Source organism: Amblyraja radiata, chromosome 5 (genome assembly GCF_010909765.2).
Source record: "Amblyraja radiata isolate CabotCenter1 chromosome 5, sAmbRad1.1.pri, whole genome shotgun sequence".
NCBI classification, from domain to species: domain Eukaryota; kingdom Metazoa; phylum Chordata; class Chondrichthyes; order Rajiformes; family Rajidae; genus Amblyraja; species Amblyraja radiata.
Genome location: NC_045960.1, coordinates 32,083,391 through 32,106,691, shown reverse-complemented (window position 1 = coordinate 32,106,691; position 23,301 = coordinate 32,083,391). Strand labels below are relative to the sequence as shown.

The 23,301-nt window shown below is 45.1% G+C and overlaps 1 long non-coding RNA gene across 1 annotated transcript in view; it reads right to left on the bottom strand.

Annotated features, from left to right (window-relative positions):
• The window catches only part of LOC116973158, a 133,023-nt gene that overhangs the window by 3,982 nt on the left and 105,740 nt on the right, over window positions 1-23,301 (bottom strand). The window contains exons 3-4 of the long non-coding RNA XR_004412006.1: window positions 22,519-22,685; window positions 2,735-2,817 (exon numbers count right to left, since the gene is read on the bottom strand). This is a non-coding gene — a long non-coding RNA (uncharacterized LOC116973158). The remainder of the gene's footprint in view (window positions 1-2,734; window positions 2,818-22,518; window positions 22,686-23,301) is intronic.

Below are 23,301 nucleotides of genomic sequence, written 5' to 3'. Positions count from 1 at the left end.
GCGCCAACCAGCAATCCCCACACTATCCTACACACTAGGGACAGTTTACTATTTTTACCGAAGTCAATTAACCTAGAATCCCGTAAGGATGGTGGGAAGAATCCGGAACACCCGGGGAAAACCCATGCGATCAAGGGGAGCCTGACATCGGTGGTGGGGAAGACGCTAGAGTCAATTATTAAAGAAGTAACAAGAGGAGTATAGGAGCAAAGAGGTCCTCCTGCAGTTGTACAGGGTCCTAGTGAGACCACACCTGGAATATTGTATGCAGTTTTGGTCTCCAAACTTGAGGAAGCACATTCTTGCTATTGAGGGAGTGCAGCGTAGGTTCACGAGGTTAATTCCCGGGATGGCGGGATGTCATATGTTGATAGATTGGAGCGGCTGGGCTTGTATACTCTGGAATTTAGAAGGATTTTTGAAACATATAAGATTATTAAGGGTTTGGACACGCTAGAGGCAGGAAACATGTTCCCAATGTTGGGGGAGTCCAGAACCAGGGGCCATAGTTTAAGAATAAGGAGTAAGCCATTTAGAACGGAGATGGGGAAAAACTATTTCACACAGAGAGTTGTGAGTATGTGGAATTCTCTGCCTCAGAGGGCGGTGGAGGCTGGTTCTGTGGATACTTTCAAGAGGGAATTAGATAGAGCTCTTAGGGATAGCGGAGTTAAGGGATATGGAGAGAAGGCAGGAACGGGGTACTGATTGTGGATAATCAGCCATGATCACATTGAATGGCGGTGCTGGCTCGAAGTGCCGAATGGCCTACTCCTGCACCTATTGTCTATTGTCTAAATAACCACATTTTATGAGAACATGGGAAAATGTTGATTTCCTATTTATTACTAAATGTATGGATGATGCATTTACAAACTGCCTCTCCAATTTCACCTGGTTTAAATTTTAAATTTTAGATAACTTCAAAACAGGTCCCCAATTATTTTGTGAACATTAAGTTGTTTAACAGCCTCTGCAATTTGAGTAATAACAGTGCATTTGGATAGCAGTAAAAGGATTGGTCCATGTCAGCATGGATTTATGAAGGGGAAATCCTGCTTGACTAATCTTCTGGAATTTTTTGAGGGTGTGACAAGTAAAATGAATGAAGGAGTTTCTGGACTTTCAGAAAGCCTTTGATCAGGTCCCACACAGGAGATTAGTGGGCAAATTTAGAGCACATGGCATTGGGGGTAGGGTATTGACATGGATAGATGACATGGATTGTCAACAGGAAACAAAGAGTAGGAATAAACGGGTCCCTGTCAGAATGTCGAGTGGAGCGCCGCAAGGGTCCATGCTGGGTCCGCAACTATTTACAATATATATTATTGATTTAGATGGTGGGATTAAAAGTAACGCTGGCAAATTTGCAGATGCCACAAAGCTGGGTGGCAGTGTGAACTGTGAAGAGGATGCTAGGAGGTTTCAGGGTGACTTGGACAGGTTGAGTGAGTCGGCAGATGCATGGCAGATACAGTATAATGTAGATAAATGTGAGGTTGTCCACTTTGGTGGCAAAAACAAGGAGGTAGATTATTATCTCAATGGTGTCAGATTAGGAAAAAGAGAAGTGCATTGAGACCTGGGTGCCCTTGTACACCAGTCACTGAAAGTAAACATGCAGGTGCAGCAGGCAGTGAAGAACGCTAATGGAATGTTGTCCTTCATAACGAGAGGATTTGAGTATTAGAGTAAATAGGTCCTTCTGCAGTTGTACAGGGCTCTGGTGAGCCCACATCTGGAGTATTGTGTGCAGTTTAGGTCTGCTAATCAAGCGGAATCAAGGGATATGGGGAGAAGGCAGGCACGGGTTATTGATTGTGGATGATCAGCCATGATCACTATGAATGATGGTGCTGGCTCGAAGGGCCAAATGGTTTCCTCCTGCAGCTATTTTCTATGTTTCTATGAGAACATACAAACTCCGTACAGACAGCACCCGTAGTCAGGATTGAACTCAAGTCTCTGGCGCTGTAAGGCAGCAACTCACCGCTGTGCTACTGCTCTACCTTTCCACATATGTCCAGAACTTAATATGTTTCACTGTTGCTGCTTGTCACTTAAATGCTTCCTCAGCTCAATGGTACCTCCATATTTCAGAAGAGAATTGCACAATGCGCTTTCCAGCAATTTGACAATGTTGGTGCGATACACTGTATTTTATAGATGGATTGGTTTCCGCATTTTAATCTTAAAACCTACAATAAAACCGAGCCACCATTATGAATAAGATTAAAGATTTTTGCAACTATTCATGAATGGTAACCTGGCCATTGATTGCATTAACAGTAAATGTTGTTATATTTAGCTGGCGCCTGCAATTTTAATAGTGCTTTAAAGCTAGTAAAAGCTGTTGAATGATATTAATGCAGTAATTTAATAAGATTTATCATTAGACTCATAGACTCGTTACCCAAATGTAAATGTCGCCGTGTCTTCAGGCAGGGGAACATGCACTGAGCTGCTATTTCCATCAGTGTCTGTAATTTCTTTTTCCATCCTCTATGGCCAGATCTGTTTCCTTTAAGGTGTTTTTCCATCTGTGTTGCCAAGGAACCTTTGTCAACCTCCCATCCTGTTATTAGAATCCATACTGAGATTTATTTCAGCATCCACACATTCCGTATGTGACCAGACCACTAATGTCCTCCTTTTATTCTACCTCCTCATTTATTCATTATTATCTGGTATCAGAAAATGAAAGAATAAATTGACAGATGCACCACACTACCTTTGCGGGGTCCCGAGCAGCTTCTGGTAGCTTTCAAATTGATGCGGATAAATATATATTTTTTTACCCCAAGGGTGTGGATTCTGCAAGCACAAACAAAATAAAACATTCACTGGTTTTCCAATACTTTTCAGTTCTCCCATGCTGACAGCCCAGTGGGAAGGTAACCAATTGTAACATCACAGAAGTCAGATTCATTTTATGCTTTTGCATTATAGGTATGCAGGCTTTCTATGTTTATACTTCAGTCTAACTGATAGTCAGTGCACACTTTGGAACAAACCAATATTTATGTAACGCCGGTAGCAAAAAGATCTACTGTTATTGAAAATCTACGACTTAGGAGCATGTTGCCCAGACTCGAAGGCCTGAGCTATAGAGAGAGGTTGAGAAAACTGGGACCCTATTCCTTGGAGCGCAGGAGAATGAGGGGGTGAACATATAGAAGTTTACGAAATTATGAGAAGAATAGATCAGGTAGACTCACAGTCTCTTGCCCAGAGTAGGGGAACCGAGAACCAGAGGTCATTGGTTTAAGGTGAGGGGGAGGGAAAGATTAAATAGGAATCTGAGAGGTGACCTTTTCACACAAAGGGTGGTGGGTGTATGGAACAAGCTGCCGGAGAATGTGGGTGAGGCAGGTACAATCGCAACATTTAAGAAACATTTAGACAGGTACATGGATAGGACAGGTTTAGAGGGATATGGGCCAGCTGCAGGCAGGTGGGACTAGTGTAGAGGGGACATGCTGGCCAGTGTGGGCAAGTTGGGCCGAAGGGTCTGTTTCCAAGCTGTACGATTCTATGACCAGCATTTCAAGGGAGATGTAAATACGCAGGTGTGAGTCTGGTGCTGGGAAGCCGAGAGATGCCAGAGGGAGAGAATTCCTATAGAATTTAAAAGCAAGACCTCTTCAGTTATGGGTCAGTCTGAAGAAGAGTCTCGATCCGAAACATCACCCATTCCTTCTCTCCAGAGATGCTGAATGTCCCGCTGAGTTACTCCAGCATTTTGCATCTATCTTTGATTTAAACCAGCATCTACAGTTCTTTCCTCCACCTCTTCAGTGATGTTTCTTGAAGGTTGATTTCTGCTGGCAGCTCAGCTGATTTAAAGACGCTGGATTCCTGCTGGTCTCTGGTAAGTCTGGAGCTGCGTTTCCCAGTTGCAGGGCAGCCTGTCAACTGGCAGGAGATGGGAACTGCTGGATCCAGTTGGCAAGTGCTTTCCCGCCACAGGCGGGTGGGTCAGGACCAGGAGAAGGACGAGCTGGAGCCATAGGATCAACCTAAACCTAGACCCCCCCCAAGTTCACAGCAATCATCATCCATTAGTACAAAGATTATGCTAGTCCCATTTTATTCCCTCCAGATCATCCTCAATTTAAAGTGTCTGTACTGGCTGGATAACCCATTAAATCTGCGCATCTTTAGGACATGGGAGGAAATCAGAGCAGCCAGAGGAAGCCCATGTGATCACGAGGAGAAGGTACATACTCCACATAGACCCCGGATGTCAGATTGAATCTGGGTCACTGCAGTGGTGAGGCAGCAAGTGTACCAGCTGTGCTATCCCCACACTTATTACCCTGTTAACCTCCAGCTCAAGCAAATGGTTCAATTTCTCACATCTGGAGCCACTGTAGACAATCTTTGTCAAATAGAGACGCTTGTGTTCCTGTGGAAGGAGAGACTGGGCCTTTCTACATCCACCACCCTCCAATCACCACTTCACACCCAATCACCCACATCCTCTGTGCTGCACAACATAACTTATCCAATATCAACAATAAAAATAGAGGAGGTGGAGAGGCTTTTCAGAGGACAAAGGGGGCGGAAATCTCCAGGACTGGACAATGTTTCCCCCTCTACTCTTAAGCTCTGTGCCAAAAAGCTGGCACAGGTCTATACAGTCATTTTTAACCAGTCCCTGCAAACATGTACTGTCTCTGCCTGCTTCAAAGTCTCCACTATTGTCCCTGTACTCAAAACAGCAAGGATTACTTGTCTTAATGACTACAGGCCTGTTGCACTGACCTCTGTAGTCATGCAGACACTCGAAAGGTTTGTGCTGGCCAAGCTGAAAAATATCACAAACTCCCTGCTGGACCCTCTGCAGTTTGCATATCGGGCCAATAGATCTGTGGATTATGCAGTCAACCTGGGCCTGCACTTCATCCTACAGCACCTAGACCGCCAGGGGACCTATGCGAGGATCCTGTTTGTTGATTTTAGCTCTGCATTCAACATCATTGTGCCAGAGCTACTACACTCCAAACTTTCCGAGTTGGCTGTGCCTGAACCCCTCTGTAAGTGGATCACCAACTTCCTGACAGATAGGAAACAGCATGTGAGGCTGGGAAAGCACATCTCGGACACGCAGACTCTCAGCATAGAAGCACCGCAAGGCTGCGTACTCTCTCCTCTCCTCTACTCTCTCTCACCAACGACTGGACCTCCACAGACACCTCTATCAAGATTCTCAAGTTTGCGGACGACACAACCCTGATTGGACTGATCCAGGATGGGGAGGAATCTGCCTACAGACAGGAAGTGTCACAGCTGGCGTCCTGGTGCCGTACCAACAATCTAGAGCTCAATGCTCTTAAGACAGTGGAATTGATAGTAGACTTTAGGAGAGCTCCCCCTCCCCTCACTCCGGAGTCTTTTAAGTTCCTGGGAACCATAATCTCCAAGGACCTTAAGTGGGGGGGCTACCATCAGCTCCACAGTCAAAAAGACACAACAGAGGTTGTACTTCCTGCGGCAGCTGAGGAAGCACAATCTGCCACAGACAACGATGGTCCAATTCTACATGGCCATCATAGAGTGTGTTCTCACCTTCTCCATCATGGTCTGGTTTGGCTCAGCCACCAAGCACAACACCTGGAGGCTGCAGCGAATCGTCCGATCAGCAGAGAATGTTATTGGCTGTAACCTTCCCTCCATTGATGAACTGTACACTGCAAGGGCCAGGAAGCGAGCGGGCAAGATCATCTCTGACCCCTCTCACCCTGGCCACAAACTCTTTGAATCACTTCCCTCTGGAAGGCGACTCTGGATGTGTCAAAGCTGCCACAGCCAGACATAAAAACAGTTTTTATCCACGAGTAGTTACTCAACAGCCAAAAATCTGTAGCTGCCCTTTGATCTGGTATTTTGTTGGTTCACATGCTTGATCAATGGTGTTTTATCATTAATGCCTTATTATTATTAATGTTTAGTGTTTTCTGAGCCATTCGTAACTGTCACTGTATGTCATGTTGTTACTCCTAGTGGCGGCGCGGCTCTGGCTGCAGCGGCTCTCCGGCAGTCCTGTTTGTTTTGTGTTTTTTTGGGTTGTTTATTTTCGTTTTGGTTAGTCTAGTTTTGGTTTTTAGTTTCTGTTTTGGGGGGGGGGTTGAAACGGGGCTTGCTGTCTCTCCCTGCGGGGGAATGCGACTTTTTTGTCGTATTCCCCTTCTCTGCCTCCGTCTGCGCTGAAGCTGGCACAGGTCTATACAGTCATTTTTAACCAGTCCCTGCAAACATGTACTGTCTCTGCCTGCTTCAAAGTCTCCACTATTGTCCCTGTACTCAAAACAGCAAGGATTACTTGTCTTAATGACTACAGGCCTGTTGCACTGACCTCTGTAGTCATGCAGACACTCGAAAGGCTTGTGCTGGCCAAGCTGAAAAATATCACAAACTCCCTGCTGGACCCTCTGCAGTTTGCATATCGGGCCAATAGATCTGTGGATTATGCAGTCAACCTGGGCCTGCACTTCATCCTACAGCACCTAGACCGCCAGGGGACCTATGCGAGGATCCTGTTTGTTGATTTTAGCTCTGCATTCAACATCATTGTGCCAGAGCTACTACACTCCAAACTTTCCGAGTTGGCTGTGCCTGAACCCCTCTGTCAGTGGATCACCAACTTCCTGACAGATAGGAAACAGCATGTGAGGCTGGGAAAGCACATCTCGGACCCGCAGACTCTCAGCATAGGAGCACCGCAAGGCTGCGTACTCTCTCCTCTCCTCTACTCTCTCTCACCAACGACTGGACCTCCACAGACACCTCTATCAAGATTCTCAAGTTTGCGGACGACACAACCCTGATTGGACTGATCCAGGATGGGGAGGAATCTGCCTACAGACAGGAAGTGTCACAGCTGGCGTCCTGGTGCCGTACCAACAATCTAGAGCTCAATGCTCTTAAGACAGTGGAATTGATAGTAGACTTTAGGAGAGCTCCCCCTCCCCTCACTCCGGAGTCTTTTAAGTTCCTGGGAACCATAATCTCCAAGGACCTTAAGTGGGGGGGCTACCATCGGCTCCACAGTCAAAAAGACACAACAGAGGTTGTACTTCCTGCGGCAGCTGAGGAAGCACAATCTGCCACAGACAACGATGGTCCAATTCTACATGGCCATCATAGAGTGTGTTCTCACCTTCTCCATCATGGTCTGGTTTGGCTCAGCCACCAAGCACAACACCTGGAGGCTGCAGCGAATCGTCCGATCAGCAGAGAATGTTATTGGCTGTAACCTTCCCTCCATTGATGAACTGTACACTGCAAGGGCCAGGAAGCGAGCGGGCAAGATCATCTCTGACCCCTCTCACCCTGGCCACAAACTCTTTGAATCACTTCCCTCTGGAAGGCGACTCTGGATGTGTCAAAGCTGCCACAGCCAGACATAAAAACAGTTTTTATCCACGAGTAGTTGCTCAACAGCCAAAAATCTGTAGCCGCCCTTTGATCTGGTATTTTGTTGGTTCACATGCTTGATCAATGGTGTTTTATCATTAATGCCTTATTATTATTAATGTTTAGTGTTTTCTGAGCCATTCGTAACTGTCACTGTATGTCATGTTGTTACTCCTAGTGGCGGCGCGGCTCTGGCTGCAGCGGCTCTCCGGCAGTCCTGTTTGTTTTGTGTTTTTTTGGGTTGTTTATTTTCGTTTTGGTTAGTCTAGTTTTGGTTTTTAGTTTCTGTTTTGGGGGGGGGGGGGGGGTTGAAACGGGGCTTGCTGTCTCTCCCTGCGGGGGAATGCGACTTTTTTGTCGTATTCCCCTTCTCTGCCTCCGTCTGCGCTGAGGCCTAATGGCGGAGCTGGCGACCTCGAGGCTCAGGAGGCAGAGCCCGCCAGGACTCGCACTGAGCTCGCTCTCGTGAGGGCGGCCCGGCTCGGGGCTGGAACAGGGCTTCCGTGAGGGGCTGTGACGCTCCCGTGAGGACGGCCGGCCCGAGGAAGGAACGGTGCTCCCATCGGAGTGGCCGAGCTCGGGGAAGTACGGCGTTCCCAGCCGAGGGAGGAGCGGCGCCCGAGTCGGGGTCGGCCCAGCCCGAGGGAGGAAGCGGCGCCCGGTCGGAGGCGGCCCAGCCCGAGGGAGAAGCGGGTTGCCCGGTCGGGGCGGGCCAGGAACGAGGAGGAGCGGCGCCGGTCGGGGCGGCCAGCCCGAGGGAGGAGATGGCGCCCAGTCGGGGCGGCCAGCACGAGGGGAGGAGACGGCGACCAGTAGGGTCGGCCCGCCCGAGGGGAGGGAGCGGAGCCCAGTCGGGGCGGCCCAGACGAGGAGGAGCAGCGCCCAGTCGGGGCGCCACAAGACCGAGGGAGGGGTAGCGGGAGCCAGTCGGGGCGGCCCAGCCCGAGGGAGGAGCGGCGCCCAGTCGGGGCGGCCCAGCCCGAGGGAGGAGCGGCGCCCAGTCGGGGCGGCCCAGCCCGAGGGAGGAGCGGCGCCCAGTCGGGGCGGCCTGGCGCGAGGCTGAGACGGTAACGGCACTCACGTGAGGGCGATCCGGCTCGGGGCTGGGACGGTGTTCTGGCGGTGGTGGCCTGAGTCCGGGGTTCGGCCGCGGACCAGCGGCTGCGTCAGCAGGACTGGTGGGCGGCAGCTTCGACCACCCCGGGCCGCGGTGTTTGAGCCGCGGGACAGTTGTAACATCGCCCGGGGGGTATCGCCTCAGCGCAGAGGGAGAAGAGGAGGGAAGAGACTGGAGACCTAAGACTTTTGCCTCCATCACAGTGAGGAGATGTTGGGTGGACTCACTGTGGTGGATGTTAATATGTGTTTATTGTTGTTTTTTATTGTATTGTATTGTATGTATGACTGCTTCAATTTCGTTCAGACTTCAGTCTGAATGACAATAAAAGGTAATCTAATCTAATCTAATCTAATCTACTTGTGGGCGGAGCACCACGGCAAATTCCTTGTATGTGACTACTTGGCCAATAAACTTAAAATTACTTACTTACTTAAAATGCTGGAAATGGCCCAAATGCTTAAAACCCTACCTTACAAAAATGAGGTGAACTTATCAAACTTATCAGAGAGTCTGAAAATATTCCATAGGGTAGACAGCAACAGCAGAGTGAGAAACAAATTAACAGCTTTAGAGTCGTTGTTTTTTTTATCATATAGACAAGTACAGTGAGGTACAGGTACAATGAAAATCTTGCTTGCAAGATTCAGACACATACACAAAAAATATTAATTAATCATAAATTGTATAAATTCTACAAGACAATGAGAAGAAAAAGGCCGTGCAAAAATAAAACCAAACATTGGTGCAAAATGACACAATCAGAAAACAAGTCCACAATGAATGTGCGAAAGTGCATGAGAGGAAGCTGGAGAACAAGTGGGTTATGTTGCAGTGTGAAGAGGGACTTAGAGACTGAATGAGATGTATAATGGTGGTGATTGTGACTCAGCTCCAGTTCAGCTTTCACCATTTATTGATTTCTGAAAATCATTATATACTATCTGTGCGCTTTGCATTTACAAGCCTGTTATGCTGCTGTTATGGTGAGAATTTCATTGTTCCGTTGTCAGAAACATATGACGATTATACACACTTGACACCGGTCTCTCTCAGCCAGTTCAACTATTTATGCCACTCAGTTTCTCTTAGTCTCCACACTATCACGAACATCATTCTCTGTCCCTTCATATCTTCGTTCTCTGCCTCTCAAAACACATTTGATTTCTGTTTTACCTTGCACTGATGAAAGGTCAGTGACCTGAACTGGTAACACCATTTCTCCGTCCGCAGTCCCCTCCTGACTGCTTCCTTTTTTTCCCAAGGAAGGGTCGGTTTAAGGAAAACATCACATGTCCTTCTGACCCAACAGTTAAGAACCTGCCCACAAGATCTAGTCCTCAACCTCCTTGCAGCTGCCCAGTTTGCCCATGTATGTATCTTAGCTATTAATTTGAATTACTGCCAACAGGATGAATGAAACATTTTTAATCAGTGCAGTCACTCTCCAGAATGGGCGGCATGGTGGCGCAGTGGTAGAGTTGCTGCCTCACAACGCCAGAGACCCGGGTTCAATCCTAATCTCGGGTGCTGTCAGTACAGAGTTTGTACGCTCTCCCTGTGATCGCGTGGGTTTTCTCCGGATGCTACGGTTTCCTCCCAGACTCCAAGTTCATAGATGAATTTGTTTCTGTAAATTGTCTCTAGCATGTAGGATAGTGCTAGTTTATGGGGTGATCGCTGGTCTGCATGGACTCGGTAGGCCAAAGTGCCTGTTTCCACACTTTATCTCCAAAATCAAAAATAAAGTCTAAAATTGGTTATTTTTTCTTTTACACACCTGCCATGGTTTGACCAGAAGTGCTCACCTTCATGGAAGGTTGTAATCCAGTTTTAATACAAGGACTATTTTAACTACTCCATTCCTCTCCCCAGAAAAACTTCCAGTCTTGTTGAGAAAATTGTGTCAAGCGTTAAAAATGTTGTTCTTTATTGAGCAAAAAATGATCTGCTGGAGGAAAGCATATCAAGCAACAACTTTGGAGAAAATGGAATTAACTATGTTCCAAATTCTGAATCAGGACTGACAATGGTGACCAGTATAAAGACGAGGGGTGGGGACAGAGGGAGAGAGGTGGAGTGAGGAGGGGTTCAGAATGATGGGTAGATGGAACCAGGTGGGAGAGAAGGAAGGGCCGGGTGGGAGACAGAAGGGTCCCAACCTGAAACAAGTCTGAAGAAGGGTCCCAACCCAAAACATCACCCATCCTTTTTCTTTAGAGATGCTGCCTGACCTGTTGAGTTACTCCAGCACTTTGTGTCTATCTTTGGAGACAGAGGTAGTTGGGTAATATGTAGAAGCAGACAAAGAAAGAAAAAAGTAAATGGAACCAGGGGAGCAGAGTAGAGGAGGACAATAGACAATAGACATTAGGTGCAGGAGTAGGCCATTTGGCCCTTCAAGCCAGCACCGCCATTCAATGTGATAATAATAATAATAATATGGGAGCCTTTCAAGAGTCTCAAGGACACCTTACAAAAATTTAGCAGGTAGAGGAAAAACATGTAAGGGGAATGAAATAAATAGTAGAGACATGACTAGTACACAAAGTAAAGACAGAATTCAATTCAAAACACAATATGATGCAATTAATGCACCGATGAAAAGGGAGGGGGACGTGGGGCTAAGGATAGGCAGAGGTGAAGAGATGGGTCTTGAGGCGGGACTGGAAGATGGTGAGGGACACGGAATTGCGGATCAGTTGGGGGAGGGAGTTCCAGAGCCTGGGAGCTGCCCTGGAGAAGGCTCTGTCCCCAAAACTGCGGAGGTTGGACTTGTGGATGGAGAGGAGACCGGCTGATGTGGATCTGAGGGACCGTGAGGGTTGGTAGGGGGAGAGGAGGTCAGCGAGATATGGGGGGGCCAGATGGTGGAGGGCTTTGTAGGTGAGGATCAGGATTTTGTAGTTGATCCGGTGGGAGATGGGAAGCCAGTGAAGTTGTTTGAGGACTGGAGTGATGTGATGCCAGGATTTGGTGTGGGTGATGAGTCGGGCGGCTGCGTTCTGGACCAGTTGGAGTCAGTTGATGTAGGTGGAGCTGATGCCAAGGAGAAGCGAGTTGCAATAGTCCAGTCGGGAGGAGATGAAGGCATGGATGAGTCTTTCAGCAGCGGGAGGTGTGAGAGAGGGTCTGAGTTTGGCGATGTTGCGGAGATGAAAGAACGAGGTTTTAATGACATGGCGGATGTGAGGCTCAAGGGAGAGGGTGGAATCAAAGATCATGCCAAGGTTGCGGGCCTGGGGAGATGGGGAGTCAGTGGTGCCGTCGATGGTGAGAGTGGGGTTATTGATTTTGCTGAGTGTGGCTTTGGAGCCTATGAGGAGGAATTCTGTCTTATCGCTGTTGAGTTTGAGGAAGTTATGTTGCATCCAGGTTTTTATAGCTGACAAACAAGAGTTGATATGGGAGAGGGGGGGGTTGTGGGGGGATTTGGTGCCGAGGTAGATCTGGGTGTCATCGGCGTAACAGTGGAAGTCCAGGTTGAAGTGGCGGAGTATCTGACCAAGGGGAGGATGTAGATGATGAAGAGGATGGGGCCGAGTACGGAGCCTTGGTTAACGCCTTGAGTTACTGTGGCTGTAGCAGAGGTATGGTTGTGGAGAGAGATGAAGTGGGATCTGTTGGAAAGGTAGGAACAGAGCCAGCTGAGTGCAGAGCCTTCAATGCCGAGGTCTTTGAGTCTGGTGAGCAGGATGTTATGGTTCACTGTATCGAAGGCTGCGCTCAGGTCGAGGAGGATGAGGATGTTGAGGGAACCAGTGTCAGCAGAGGTGAGGAGGTCGTTGAGGACTTTGAGGAGAGCAGTTTCTGTGCTATGGAGGGGGCGAAAGCCAGATTGGAGGGGTTCAAGTAGGTTATACGCAAGGAGGTGGGAATGAAGTTGCGATGCAACGATACGCTCCAGGGTTTTTGAAAGAAAGGGGAGGTTTGAGATTGGGCTGTAGTTAATGAGAGAGGAGGGATCAAGACCAGGTTTCTTTAAGACCGATCATCCACAACCAGTACCCCCTGCCTTCTCCCCATATCCCCTGACTCCGCTAAAGAGCCCTATCTAGCTCTCTCTTGAAAGTACCCAGAGAACCGGCCTCCACCTCTGAGGCAGAGAATTCCACAGACTCACAACGCTCTGTGTGAAAAAGTGTTGCCTCATTTCCATTCTAAATGGCTTACTCCTTATTCTTAAACTGTGGCCCCTGGTTCTGGACTCCCCCAACATCGGGAACATGTTTCCTGCCTCTAGCGTGTCCAAACCCATAATAATCTTATATGTTTCAATAAGATGCCCTCTCATCCTTCTAAATTCCAGAATATACAAGCCCAGCTGCTCCATTCACTCAGCATATGACAGTCCCGCCATCCCGGGAATTCATTTTGTGAACCTACGCTGCACTCCCTCAATAGCAAGAATGTCCTTCCTCAAACTTAGAGACCAAAACTGCACACAATATTCCAGGTGTGGTCTCACTAGGGCCCTGTACAACTGCAGAAAGACCTCTTTGCTCCTATACTCATCCCTCTTGTTATGAAGACCAACATGCCATTCGCTTTCTTCACTACCTGCTGTACCTGCATGCTTACTTTCATTGACTGATGAACAAGGACCCCCAGATCTCTTTGTACTTCCCCTTTTCCCAATTTGACACCATTTAGATAATAATCTGTCTTTCTGTTTTTGCTACCAAAGTGGATAACCTCACATTTATCTACATTAAACTGCATCTGCCATGCATCTGCCCACTCACCCAACCTGTCCAAGTCACCCTGCATTCTCATAGCATCCTCCTCACAGTTCACACGGCCACCCAGCTTTGTGTCATCTGCAAATTTGCTAATGTTACTTGTAATCCCTTCATCTAAATCATTGATGTATATTGTAAATAGCTGCGGTCCCAGCACCGAGCCTTGTGGTATCCCACTAGTCACTAGTCAAAGGTCGATACAGAGGATGGATGTTGATAAGCAGGGACACAAAGTCCTGAAATCTGTTAAGTAGGAAGGTGATAATGGGAGCTGTTTATGGAGGGATGTAGAACAGTTGGTAGAGGAGACCTGGAGTGTGTATTGTGTGGATCGGAGGTAAATGGAACCAGAAGGGAGAAGGAGGTTAAGATGTGTGATGTGGGCTGGGGAGGGATGTGGGAAAAGGAGAAAAAATGGGAGGATTGGAGATGGATCGGACAGAGAGAGCGAGGGTAACACAGGAGGGAACGGTTATCTAAAATTTGATTCATTTCAGAATTATTTTCAATTTTTTCTTGCAAAAGAGGGAGATGTGCCTCAGAGGTGGGACAGTGGAAATAAAACCCCTGTCCCACTTACATGTCCTTGGCACGCTAATTACGCGACCTTGCGTCGTGTTGAGGCGCGGCATTCCCGCGAAGGTCGCGCGCGACTTCATGCGTCCGTACAGCCGTCTGGAGTGCGTGACGTTATTTGAAGATGGACACAAAATGCAGGAGTAACTCAGCGGGACCGGCAGCATCTCTGGAGAGAAGCAATGGGTGATGTTTCGGGTCGAGACTCTTCTTCAGTCTGAAGAAGAGTCGCAGCTTTGCGATCATTTGCCTGCTTCTGCTGCTGTTGGAGGTGAGACGTTGCGTCGCGCCAGGGTCTTGGGCCTGTCCCACTTTGGCCGTCAGTTACGCGACAGGCCGGTGGCGCGCGAAGATTTCGTTCGCTACCAAATTTCGGAGCGCCGTGCGATACCACGCACAACTCCATACCCCTCCGCACTTCTCAGTGGGACCGGTCCCATGTGCCTCAACGCAACGACGAGGTCACATAATTTGCATGCCAATGACACGTAAGTGGAACAGGGCCTTTAGTATGGAATTGGGATGATGCGATGCAGCTGTGCAGATTCTTACCTTGTCAGCTCTGTTGAGGTTATTAGAATTATTTTGGCATCGTATACATTTTCGATGAGCTAAGCTGCTGGCATTGTCTCCTCCAGAATTGATACTGAAAAATATGGCTTATTTTTTTTCTATGAAAATGGATCTCCGAAAAAAAATAATTATCCTCTCTTATCCACACTCAAGTTGTTTGAATAGCCGCAAAATGTGTTTTTTGAGGGGTAGCACTCTCAGTATAAAATTGTGATATGATTAAATATTATTTGGAGGAAGTGCAAGAAAGTTTTTTTCCAAAACTTTTCCAGGTTGCAGAGCATGCTAAAAGTGTTACCTGAAAAAAGTATATAACATTCCGAGAGGTATACTGTAGATAGGGTAGACAGTCAGAATGTTTTTCCCATGATAGAAAGGACAAATTCTAGAGGACATAGCTTTAAGGTGAGAGGGTCAATGTTTAAAGGAAGTGTGCCGGGCACATTGTTTATTACACCTGGTCCGCATAGGCATACGGGATCTTCCGGTTGTCAGCCATTTGAATTCCACTTCCCATTCCCATACTGACATTTCTGTCCAGGGCCTCCTCCATGGCCAGAGTGAGGCCACACGCAAGTTGGAGGAGCAGCACCTCATATTTCGCTTGGATAACTTGCATCCCAACGGTTTGAACATTGAATTCTCTAATTTTAAGTAACAAGACTCCCCTCCCCTCCTTCCTTGCCTCCTTCCTCCACCCTAGTTGTTTTACCAGTTCCTCTGTTCTCCACATTGTTTCTTTGAGGTCACACCTTCCCTCGCCAACAATGGACCCACCAGGCACCACCCTGCCTGAGGTCATCTGTGGTTGGTCCTGGTCTTATCTTGCCTCCAGCTCTTCACCTCCCCTCCCCTCCCCACCCACTGCTTTCAGCCTGAAGGAGGGTCCTTTTTCTCCAGAGATGCTGCCTGACCACTGATTCCAGCATTGTGTGTCTATCTTTGGTTAGAGCTTGATTGGTTATAACTCAATTTCAATCAAGAACTGAAGAGTCATTTAAAAGTTACATTGCAATTTGACAATCAGAAAAAACAAACTGTCTTGCAAATAAAATCAATCTGGGGATTTGTTGGGTTTTGTGTTTTACATATTCGCTTAGGGAATGGAATTCTACCAAAAACCACTGTGAATTAGACCCATATGTTGCAACTTCACCTTCACCAGTAAAGAATCCTGGAAAAGAACGAGGATACATACAATCATTATAATGGTTAACTTTTGCATATAAAGCCATACCTGTTGACACACAATTATAGTTTTAATCCAATTTAGCTGAAGCTGCTCTGAATATTGATGAAAAGATTTTGCTGATGTGAGATGGAAACTCCATAGGGACTGGAACTGGACTTTCCGCAGTGGTCATGATGTGTGGGGGATGACCCAGCAACTCCCCTTGTTGAGATACGCCTCTCCATCAACCTCAAGTTATGATTCAGTTTTTCTATTGATTTGAATCAGAAAATCCATTGCAAAGTGAATTCAACATCTTGACCCTATGGAGAGATGTGCTGCTCACATGCTTCCATATCACATTAAGACATAGTGAGAGCTTTCAGGATTTATAGACGAATTCAACATTTATATGGAATTTTGCCTAGTTATTAATGAATAGGAAATTCTGAAATGTCGTATTTTCTAATATAATTTTTAGCAATTATGTTTCCCCCAAAAAGCTAAAATAAATTGTGCACACATTTTAATTTATCTGTTGGAAAGACAAAATACATGGGTTTAAAATACATCTTTATTCTGTTCTTTTCTGAGATGAATCATGCAGTATAATATTAGTATATGAACATGATTCATTTTTAATGCAATCTGCCCTCAATTTCTTTAATAATGTCTATTTATATAGTATGTTTTAACTCTTCTAAAGGTAGAGCACAATTTCATGTGAATGTGTTAAAAATTAACATTGCAGTAATTTCACCTCAGATGTTCTTGATGTTCACCCTCTGCGTACATCTCTCGTTGTACAATGGTGTGATGTGTGTGGAGGGTGTACATTAATAAAACCAGCCTTTCAAACAGATGGCATTCTTTGTTCCAAACCCTTATCCTGACTTTCAAATATTGGCCATGGTTGAGTGGTGGATTAGAGAACAAATTTTAGGTGAGAGATACAAATTTTAGATATTGGCAAATGAGAACAATCTTCTACAGAAAGCTTCTTCATAAATCTGCAATACTGTCAAAACACAGCTTGTTCTAACACAACCTGCAATATCGACTGCATGGAGTGTCTTGTGGAGTGTGGTAAGTAAGGGGCAATTTCAGTTGAAATATCTACTTGTTTCATTTATGTTTACTGTTAGATTGTCTCATCCATGTAATTTTCACTTTTGACAATAAGCAAGTAGTTGAAAAATCTAGGGCAGAGAGACTGGTGGAATCAGTAGCAAAATAAATGGAGTAGCTGGAGGAACTCAACGGGTCAGGCAGCATTTGTGAAGGGAAATGGATACACGATGTTGTTTCGATCGAGACCCTTAGTCGAATCACAATTTTCCTAATTACCAGGTAAAACTGGATAAGTAGGAAATCCTGAGTCACTGTCAACTGACTCAGAATTTCCATAATATGGGTTTATAAATCTCTGAGTTCACAACATGCTTTAGCACAGAGTACAATGGCACTAAGTTTAATGTGTGTGGACTGTACAGGGCATAGAGTTTTAGATTTATTGGACTTTCAGATCGTATCTGTGGACTGTAGGACCTGAACAGATCAGAAAGTTGTGTACTTCAACAAAACTGAGACCATCACCTTCCCATCCCAACAAGATGGGTTTGCAAGTATCGCTGGAAAGGGTTTAAATGAGCTGGGAGGAGATTGGGAAGCTGAACGAAGATTTAGCAGAGAAAAAAGCAGAACTGGAAATGGACAGTAGAAAATTCACAAAAGAGTTTGTAGTGGCAGAGGAAAAAATGGCCAGAAAATGACCAGTGGTACAGCTGGTAGAGCTGCTGGCTCACAGCGTTGGAGACCCCAGTTCAATCCCCATCCCGACCATGGGTAATGTTTATGCAGGAATTTGCACTCTCTCCCTGTGACTACATGGGTATTCACCAGGTGCTCTGATTTCCTCCCACATCCCAAGGACATGGAGGTTTGTAGCTTAAGTAGCCTCTGTAATTTGCCCCTAGTGCAGAAGGAGCAGATGAGAAAGTAGGATAACATAAATCCAGTGTGAATGGGTGATCGATATTCAACATGGACCATGTGGGCTGAAGGGCCTAGTTCCACGCTAAATCCTAAAACTGAACTCGAAATATAAATGGAGAAGAAACAATTTGTTTGTGTATAAGGCTATACAACTCAATACAGGAAGCATAGTGAAGCAGGTGATTGGGCAGGATTGGTAGAAAGTATGATATTATAGCTATTATGGAATTATGCCTTGAAGAGGGGCAGGGTTGAAAATGTAATGTTCCTGGTTACAGAGTTTTGAGATAAGATAGGAACAGGACTAAACTTGGGGTTGTCTGGCAATATTGCTTAAAGAAACAATCACCGATTGAGATGTGACAATAGTGAGAGGGATCATTCAATGAGGCTTCCTGGGCTGAACTGAAAAACGAAAAAAGGGTAAATCATGCTGTTAAGACTATGGATCTCTAAATAGTCAAAAAAAGATAGTAAGCCAATTTTTGGCATACATTGATGAAGAAAAAATGGAGGATTCCCCTAATGTTAAGTAGGACACAGTTGTTGTAAAAGTTATAGAGGGTGCAGTGTTATAATTTGAGGTGAGTAAAAGTTGGCGTGGGGTGAAGGCAGGTCTGGAATTTACTTTACTTTAGGGTGCGTGGTGGGCAGATGAAATTCTGTGATAGTGATCACAAGCATTTATTTTGAGAGGGCTTGTACACAAAACAGGGATTCCTTAATGCTTTGGACGTCACCAGGTCCAAATGAAGTATACTCCAGACTGTTAAGAGAAGCAAGGGAGGCTATGATCACCCTTTTCCAATCCTTCCTGGCTGCAGAAGAGGTGCCAGAGGATTGCAAATTTATACTAACGTTTTGCAACGGTAGGAAGGAGGGAGAATTGTGAATTTTTTGTTGACAAGATGTTTGACAATGCAGCAGAGTTGTTTAAGACTAGCTGAAACCAGTTCTAATCAACAAAAAGCTCCCACATGTGGGAGAGTAAATCTTGTAGTAAACACCCTGCTGCCTGAAGCTAAACCAATCAGAAAGAAACATGATTTTGAGTAGCGCTATCAACAAATAGAAAGACAAGAGAAGTACTATCTGATCCGTGGGAATATCTACATATTGGTAGATAGACATAAAATGCTGAAGTAACTCAGCAGGTCAGGCAACATCTCTGGAGAAAGGAATAGTTGACGTTTCGGGTCGAGGCCCTTCTTCGGACTGATGGGAAGAAAATGTTCTTGGTGGTTATGATTCTCAGGTCCCTGTACCTTCTTCCCAATCGTGTAAACCAGCGTCTTCACTTCCTTCCTATACAAAGTTAAAGTTTAACTGGTAATTGCATCCATGGTTTCTTTGTACTTCTTCACTCAGATAGTATGTAAGCTCGGTACCTGAATAAAAGTTGTAAGATGCTACCACCGGAGAATCATAGAGAATTTGGTGGTCTAACAGAAGGGATACACCAATAAACGCATGATGGTGGGCAAACTATTGCAATCAATTCTAATTAGAATTCTAATTCTGATTAATGTCAGTATTTGGAAAAGCACAGATTAATCAATAATTAGTCAGCATGGACTTATTAAGAGGTCTATGTCAAAATTTTAGAGAAGGTAATGAGGAAGGACTGCGAGCATTGTGTTTGATGTAGTCAGTGAAGGGCCTGTCCCACTCGGGAGTCATTTGCGCGTCACGCAGATGGCGCGCAAAGGTTTTGTAAATACCAAAATCCTACGTCACCAAGCACCATACGCGCATCACGTGCGTGGCACAACATGCGCGTCATGCGTCATGACGCGTAAATGGTGACGCGTAAATTATGCGCAAATGATGCCCAAGTGGGACAGGCCCTTAAGAATCTAGCAATTATATTGACCAGGTCCCATCATTTCCCTCAAGTAAAAAAAAATGTCCATCGGATGCAAGGGAGAGCGGTAACAAGACAAAGTTTGCTTGAGGGAAGGAAATAGCAGGAATGGTAATAATGGACAGGTACTTTTGTGGCTGAAAGTCTGTTACCAATCGGTTTCCATAGAGCTCAATTCCTGATCCCTTACTTCTTATAACATACATTAATGTCTTCAACAACTCTCACCAACTACTACAAATGCGCCGTAGAAAGCATTTTATCGGGATGCATCACAGCAGCTCCATCCAAGACCGCAAGAAATTGCAGAGCATTGTGGATGCAGCCCACACCATCACACAAACCGACCACCATTGACTCCATTTACACTTCACGCTGCCTCGGCAAGCCCACCGGCATAATCAAGGACCCTGGCCACTCCCTCTTTTCCTCTCTCCTATGAGAGGTACAGAAGTGTGAAAATTCACACTTCCAGATTAAGGGACCGTTTCTTCCCAGCTGTTATCAGGCAACTGAACCATCTTATCATCAACTAGAGAATGGTCCTGAGCTTCTATCTACCTCACTGGAGAACCTCGGACTATCTGTAAGCAGACTTCACTGGACTTTATCTTGCACAAAACATTATTCCCTTTATCATGTATCTGTACACTGTGGATGGCCCAATTGTAATCATGTATTGTCTTCCTGCTGACTGGTTAACACACAACAAAAGCTTTTCACTGTACCTCGGTGCACATGACAATAAACTAAACGAAACTAAACTAAAAGTTAAAAATTTACACCAATATGTAAGGAACGCGATTGATAAATTTGCAGTTAATACACAAACTGGCAAATAGTTAACATTGAGGGGAAACATTTTTGTTCGTGAGAAGATGTAGATGGGAGAGAAGTGTGAGATAATACATTTGAGCAGGTGCAACAAGTTAAGGGAATATATGATAAATCAGTTTCAGTTTAGTTTATTGTCACATGTACTGCGATACAGTGAAAAGCTTTTGTTGCTTTTCCCGCCAGCAGAAAGCCAATATATGATTACAATCGAGCCATTTACAATGCATAGGCACATGATAAGGGAATAACGTTTAGTGCAAAGTAAAACCAGCAATGTCCGATCAAGCATAGTCAGAAGGCCACCAAAGTGGTAGATAGTAGTTCAGATAGTAGTAGCCCTCTGGTTGTGGTAGGATGATTCAGTTGCCTGATAACTGCTGGGAAGAAACTGTCCCTGAATCTGGAGGTGTGTATTTTCACACTCCTATACTTTTTGCCTGATGGGAATAGGGAGAAGAGGGAGTGACCAGGTCCTTGATTAAGAAAGGGGATTCGCCAGGGTGCAACTCGTCCTTGATTAAGAATTAAATTGATTAAATGGGAGAAGATTAAGTGATGAAAAGGAATAGAAAGAACTTGGAGCTCACTGTTCGATAAGGTAGTAGAATGGTCAAGAAGGTGATTAGCGCCCGCCGGGGGCTCTGACATTGGGACCCGGAGCAGGGCCTTACATCGCCCGGCGCGGCTTTAAGTGGCCGTGGGACTTGCTAGCGCCCGCCGGGGGCTTTGACTTTGACTTCGGGAGAGGAATGGAGAGCAGGGGAGAGACAAGATTTTGCCTTCTATCACAGTGAGGTGGAGATTCACTGTGATGGATGTTTGTGTAAATTGTGTTGGTGTGTGTCTTGGTTCTTTCCTTGTATGACTGCAGAAACCAAATTTCGTTTGAACTTCATGTGAGGTTCAAATGACAAATAAACGGTATTGTATATTGTATTGTATTGTAAAAAGCCATGTGAAATGTTCCAGCACAAAGGCATTGGATATAAGTGCAAGGAGGTTATTTGAGAAGTGTTCACAACACTAGCTTGACCACATCATAAACAATGTATAATTCTGGCCACCATGTAACAAGAATGATGTGATTGCTCTGTGGAAGGTCACAGGTTACAAGGAAGTCACCAAGACTGGAACAGTGAACTCAAGAGAAACGATTTTTAATCAGTTATTGTATTTTTTTTGAAACAGAGGAGGCTAAAGGGTGTCTTAACTGAGGTATATAAAATTATGAGGGACCTGGGTAAAATAAATAGGAAGGGCCTATTTCCCTTAATCGAACAGTCAAAAATCAGGGCATAGATTTAAAATAGTTGGAGGAATGTATGTTCATTTTAATTTAGTTTATTGTCACGTGTACAGAGGTACAGTGAAAAGTTTTTGTTGCATGCAATCCAGTCAGCAGAAAGTCAATAAATGATTACAAAAAAGTGTAAAGATACATGATAAGGGAATAACATTTAGTGCAAGGTAAAGCCAGCAAAGTCCAATCAAGGATAGGCCAAAGGTCACCAATGAAGAAATAGCAGTTCAGCACTGCTCTCTAGTTGTGGTAGGACATATCCAGAGGGTAGACACAAAATGCTGGAGTAACTCAGCGGGACAGGCAGCATCTCTGGAGAGAAGGAATGGGTGACGTTTTGGGTCAAGACCCTTCTTCAGACTGATGAATGCTATCCAAAGGGTGTTGAGGTCTGGCACTGATTGCACTGATTGCACTGAAAGGTGGTGAAGGCAGATATGTTCAGCATATTTCAAGAATACTTAGATGCGCTTTGAAGAGCTGTGATCTGCAGAGTTATGGATCTAATGCTGGAAGGTGGGACTAGGTTAGGTACAGAGTAGATATAATGGGTCAAATGGCTTGGGTTCTCCATCATAAATGTTTTGTGATACTGTGACCAATCAACAAATAACACCCCATTTTCAAATCTTGAATTATTTGGGAATTGGTTTAAACATCTTTTATCCGAAGGATTCAATCTGCTTTAACGCATTTCTTGCTGTGCACCACTGCCAAAGCTCGTGTCAGATGATTTTCCAACACGCATTCCTTCTGTGTAGCAAAAAGCAAAACCTTCATGACAATTCTTGATGGATAGCTGTGTACAAGCCAATATTCATCAGTCATCAAACTTGAGGTCAAATATTCAATGTCGCTTTAGGGAGCTTAATTATTTCACATGCTCGGATGCTAGATTGTGCGGAAATGAAAATATCTTACCATATCTGTTGGGACACACTTCAGGAGGCAATAATCGTGCTGTGCGTTGGCAAGGAAATGGACTTCATGCAATTGCTGTCTTATATTATTCAATTATGCGCTATTGTTCCCAGTGTGGAGAGACAGGATTGAAGATAGTTTTTCATGTTGGCACAAAGTTTAGTCGCCTGAAGATCAAAATACAGTAATTATAAACCAACAGAGCATTGTTATCTTCATTAAATTGTCAACTATTTTAACAGATGTTGGCACTCACTGTGGTATATGGACGTTTTCATACCTTGAGACAAATAGATAACAGATTTATGCAAATTAGGAAAGTATTATGGAAAGCAGCTTTTGGACCAAGTCACAATTAAAGCCAACGTCTGTTCGCTGTTAAAGATGAATGTTAAGAGAAGTAAATTTAAGATACACGGGGTCTTAAAATTATTTATAATTTAAGGTGAGTCTGCCTGCAGAAAATGAATAAAACTCAACGTAATGGTTAGGAATGGAACTAAATGAAGTGTGCTAAAACTGAAGCTAACTTTTTTTGAATTGGCTTTAGCAAATAAAAAGTTCCCTGGCAGATTTTGTGGTTGCACATAAAAATCTACCTTTTTTTCACAAATCCTTTCATTGGCATCATTATGTCATGACTGGAACTCCTAAAAAGTTAAGGTACAAAGAGATATTAATAATGAAATGTGGCATGTAAAAATATAGATTGGTGTCATTTGGGATGGGTATTTGAAGTACAACAGATTTTGAGCATCACGTTCAAGAAAAAAATTAGCTGCG